Genomic DNA, 6,000 nt, shown 5'->3' on the forward strand with positions numbered 1-6,000 from the left:
TTAATATATAATAATCCAATAAAAAAAATTAAAAAAGAATTAAATAAAAAAAAATCAATACTCCAATAAGATAATATTATTAATATATTAAATATTTTATATTATAAATAATATTTATTAATATATAATAATCCCATAAAAAGAAATTAAAAAATTAATTAAAATAAAACTAATATATGATACTTCAATAAAATTAAAAAGATGATATGCAGAAATGATCTTTATAGTTTGGTAAAAAGATTCAATTGCAGAAATGGTCTCTGAAGGTAAAATAGTAATTTTAAAAAAGTTAACAGTCAACTTCTTAAAGTTAACAACATAAGGATTAAATCCGCACAAAGCATCTAAAATTAGACCACTGGTACACCACCAAACATTTTTGGACAAAAATTGCATAATTTTTGATAACCACAGTGACAATTTTTGCAGTTTTGTCTTTGTTTTATAAATAACAGCCATTAACGGATAGGTTTTTGTCTTTTAAATCGACAATCCATAATTTCTTTAATTATTAGCAGCAAAATTATTTAAGCAAAATGAGAAGAGCGAATAAGAGTAAAGGGTAATAACTTTGAAAGCCTTAGACTAGAGGGTGTGGGGTGCGGTTTCAGTTGATGTGGCACTGAAACACCGCCCCTCCCTGCGGTTTCAAAGTACGGTTTGGAGACTGCGATAAGAATTGAGAGCGCTCCCATTCTCTCTCTCTTCCTTTATCTCTCTATCTCTCTCTTCTTTCTCTCCCTCTTCCACTCCTTGGGTGTTGTAACAAACTGCAGTAAAAGGAAGGAGTGGACAGTCTTCTATCCCACTTCGCCTAATGTAAAAAGAGTTGCAAGGTTTGTTTTCTCTATTAAAGAAGAAGCGCATCACATAGCTGTTTTGTGTAATGGGGTTGAAAAGATTGCAAGATTTGCTCAAGCCTACCCACGCCAAGCCTTGTATAAGCATTTGCAGAGCTTGACATTTGCAACTACTATATATATATATATATATATATATATATATATATATATATATATATATATATATATATATATATATATATATATATATATATATTTCATAAAATCTGATTTCGTGATGGTTGGACTTGGCTGGTGTGGTTTGGTTTCAATTGAACTGACCGGTATTTTTTAGGGTCTAGAACAAATGGTGAAAAAAAAAACCGCAAAGAAACTGCAAAAAAAAAAAAAAAAAAAAAAAAAAAAAACCTTGTGATTTCAATTTTTTAAAAATCGAAGTTGTAGTTTTCGTTTTCGTTTTGCAAATATGGTTATTGTGGTTTTTTGTTTATTTTATGTCAAATCCATTTCCATAAGCTATGTCATATCCATCTTTTATTAACTTTAACAATTTGATTATTAACTTTTTTTTAAACAAAATTATATAAGATCCATATGGTTTATCTAATGTAGAAATTCAGTACTTGCTAAATTTTTTTAATAAATATGGTCCATATTAAAACTTGCATGATAGGTCTTTTTGTTAATACTGTTAGTTTAATTTCATTAGTATGAGACTAATTTGGTGATTTTAGTCAGCTGAGATTGTGTTTGTGGCAATGCGTTAATCACAGGGCTTACTTAAGTATTTTTTTTATATTTTAAGATTAAGAGTCTTGATTTTTCTAAGTTTATAGTTTTCAAAATTTCATTTTAACCCTTTACTTTAAACTTTATAAAATGTTACTTTCACCTCTTTATTTTTTTAAAGTTTATGTTTATCCTTGTATTATATATAATTTGATTTTCAAAACAGCTTTCGTTCATTAACTTAAAATTCAATATTTTACGTTCTTATTTATATATATATGTCGGTGTAACTTCAAGGTGGTTAACGTTTCGACATATTCGATGTAAATTAGATAAATTATAACCATTTGACGATCATGGCTTCAAAAGATTTACCCTTCGAAGAAAATAGAAAAAAGTTGGACAATATTTCAAAAATACAACCACCGGATTTAATCAAATAAAAATCAAATGCATAAATTATGGCCACTTTTTTCTTTTAGATAAATGACCAAAATTAATCCTCCTAGAAAATAAATATCTCTCTCTCTCTCTTTCTCTCTCTCTCTCTCTCTCTCTCTCTATATATATATATATATATATATATATATATATATATATATATATATATATATATATATATATATATATATACTCCGGTTCTGATTTTTTATTTGTTTTTTTCATTTTTTTCCGTTTTTTTATCTTTTATTTTTTATTTTTTTTAATGTTTTTACTACATATTTGAATATTTTGGTGTTTTTTTGTGTGTTTGCTTTTTAATTTATTATTATTTTTTTTATTATTTTTATATATTTTTGAACTAAACAACAATTCGAGTTTTTAATATTAAACATATTTAAAAGTTTTAAATAATAAAAATATTAGGGATTTTTTGGAAAGAATTACAAAAAATATCTTTTCGAATTTAAACAAAAGATAAAAAAATATTAGATTAATGATAACCATTCAATTTCTAAATTAAAGGTTGATATTTGTCCTTACAGTGTTCACCAATTTTTTAATTTTTTTCGAGATTTTTTGAGTAAATTACACGAATGGTCCCTATTGTTTAGGGTAATTTACGCGTTTGGTCCCTAACTTATTTTTTTAACTTGGAAGGTCCCTACTGTTTGTTTTTTGTTATGCGGTTGGTCCCTATCTTACCTAAAAAGACTATTATGCCCTTGATCTTTTTAATTTATCTAAATAAAAACACCCCTAATCTCACCCCCTCACCTTACCTCACCTACCTCATCATTTTTTCCTCTTTAAATAATAGTACTTTTAGATAAGATAAGGATCAAACGCGTAACAAAAATAAACAGTAGGGACCAAACGCGTAACAAAAATAAACCATAGGGACCTTCCGAGTTAAAAAAATAAGTTAAGGACCAAGCATGCAAATTACCCCAAACCATAGGGACCATTCGTGTAATTTACTCAGATTTTTTTTACGAATATGTTTCTAAATTAAGGGCTAATATTTGGCTATACTACTTTCCACACCTACCCATATTTGTCTCAAGGATCATCACAATAACCCTAACAACATATACTAGCATGCGCACACACGAAATCCTCACACCTAAAGGAAAGTTACACATCTCGAGACTGGCCAGTTAACCTCACACAACCCATCCTACCACTAACTGCCACACGACCCTCCATTGGTACTAGATAACTATCGCAAGAATACAAGCACATATCGTACATTTTAAACAATCTTAGACTAAAAGATCCAATCCTACGACAATTGGCTCAGACAAGAGTTACGCAGTAGGACCAAATCCATTATCCTAAGATCATTTAAACCAAAGAGGATGCAATGTATACGATCAGCCGGAGCCATCCTACCACTAACTGCCACACGACCCTCCATTATCCTAAGATCATTTAAACCATGTAGCATGCTAGCAACATTCCAGTATAATAACATGTAAAACATGATGTCAATCCAATGGGTCGGCATTGGTGCCTTCGACCCGCAAGTACCATGAGGAAAACTCACCTCCCAAACTAAATAGAACTGATGAGGCCTGACTCAAAATATCAGCTCTCTAAACGATAACTATTTCCACCAAATGACTGATTCCATTAAAATCCCAAAATACCCTCAAGGTCAAACTCACTAAGTCAACCGAGTCAACCCAGCCGAGTCAACTCAACCGAGCCAACTAAACAAAGCTGACCCATGCAAGTGTGTGCGGCGTACTCCGAAGGTACGCTTAGCGTACGCGAAGCCTCATAGAAGACCACCATTGGGGTGGTTGACCGAGTACGCAAGGCATAACCTCGCAACCCCAAAAACTTCATTAAGTGCTTAATGGCTTAAACACTCAAGCCCATACGTCAGATCTATGGTCCAAATGCACCCTAAAGTCATAAAGTTTCAAACTTTATTACCTTACAAGTCCACGAAGTGCTTAATACAAGATCTTAATCCATTAAGACCTTCTACAAGATGCATGAAACAATTCTAGCAGTTGGGACCTCATTTTTATGGCTTAGGACCCCTCCTAGGGTCTGGAAGGACAACTCATAGTGATAATAACCAACGATGCACAAAATGGGACCTTTGGGACAAAAAAAGCAACATAAAACACCCAAAACTGGGATCTAACAACCAAGACATCAAGGTATAGACTTTATACATTCTGGTGGGGGTGTTAATCAGGTAATTTTTTTGGGTTTCGGGTAATTCGGGTTTTTCATGTTAAAAAAAATATCCGTAACCCGACCCAAATTAAATTCAGGTGGTGGGTCGGGTTTGTGTAATTCGGGTATTAGCCGAAATATATAATTTTTTTTGAATTACACCTTAAATAAATTTAATTAAGTAAATATGTCGTGCTTTATTAGTCTTGTTTATATAAACAAACGAGACATAAACGAAGTTACTCAAACTTTGAACATTGAGATTTTTTAGTTAGTAATACTTGAGATATCAAGTAATCTTTTAAGCTTAATTTAATCTAATAAGATGTCAAAAAACCAAATACTTAATGATCTTAGTTTAAAAGTTTAAAATGTTTAAGATAATTGTAGCCATAAGTTTTGCCATGTTCTGAAGCTTCGTCAAGATAATGAGTTTGTTAGTTGCAATAAAAACTATAATTTAGAAAACAGTTAAGTTTTAAAGAACATGGTGTTATATAAACAATTGTTTTTAATATTGTTAGTGTCATACTGTCATATAATAAAAGAGATTCATGTTTTACAATAATGATAGTTAGTTTAAGCGTGATCAAATAGCTAATACAAATTACAAGCTCTATGAATAAAAAGAATTTTCAAAATAATTCGAGTAATTCGGGTATACCCGAAACCCAAAAAATGTACCCTATACCCAACCTAAAAAAAATTCAAATTACCCGAAAAAATTTACCCTATATCCGAAAAAATCGGGCGGGTAATTCGTGTATTAGGTATTTTTGACAGGGCTACCTTCTAGAGCTTCTCAAGAAGACAAAGATACAAGATCCACAAGCTTGCTTCCACTTCAAGGCTCCTTAATGCAACTTCTTCTTCCTTTAACACACCAAAAACACGTTCTTGAGCTCAAAACACACATTAAAGGGGATAGGGTTTGCAAAAACGTCTCAAAGTATGTGGAAGTTGAAAAGGTGGAGAGAAATGAGCCATAATGTTGCTTAAATACCCCTCAAACCCTAAAAATTAGGGTTTCCTCCTGACATTAATACTCCCCGTGTACATAAGTGTACGCTCAACGTACTCACATGTACGCTTGGCATACTCCTCCTGCAAAAATTACAAAATTTCCACTATGACTTCAAAGCATAATTCTTGGACTTAGGGACCAACTTGATATGAAATAGAATTATAGGGATGAATTTAGAAGTACATAAACATCAGTATGTTACAATGTTCCCCCACTTGAACTAGACTTCGTCCTCGAAGTCTACTGCAGTGAACAAATCCGGATACTGCTCCCGCATCTCACCCTCCGGCTCCCAGGTTCACTCGGAGCCCCTCCGGTGCCACCACTGTACCTTTCTCAAAGGGACTTCCTTGTTACACAAAATATTTACTTTCCTTTCCAGGATAGCCACTGGCCTCTCAACATAGTTCAGGCGCTCATTGACCTAAATATCATCTAAGGAAACCACTACCTCCTCATCCAATATGCACTTTCGTAACTACAAGACATGGAAAGTGTTGTGAATATGAATGAGCTCCTTAGGAAGATCCAATATGTAAGCAACCTTGCCAATGTTAGTAATCACCTGATAAAGGAGCAATATATGGGGGACCAACTTCCCCCTCTTCCTGAAGCATATCACACTTTTCCAAGTCGACACCTTTTATAGTACCATGTCGCCGGCCTGAAACTCCAACTCGGATCGTTGTCGGTCGGCATAGATCTTCTGTTGACCTTGAGCCATTGGCGGGTCTTTAGTCTCTGGCTGATCTGCTAACTCAGCTATGTGGTCTGATGGACCACTTCGGTTTGCCTCATAACCTTGTG

Source organism: Lactuca saligna, chromosome 1, assembly GCF_052625555.1.
Source record: "Lactuca saligna cultivar CGN05327 chromosome 1, ASM5262555v1, whole genome shotgun sequence".
NCBI lineage: Eukaryota > Viridiplantae > Streptophyta > Magnoliopsida > Asterales > Asteraceae > Lactuca > Lactuca saligna.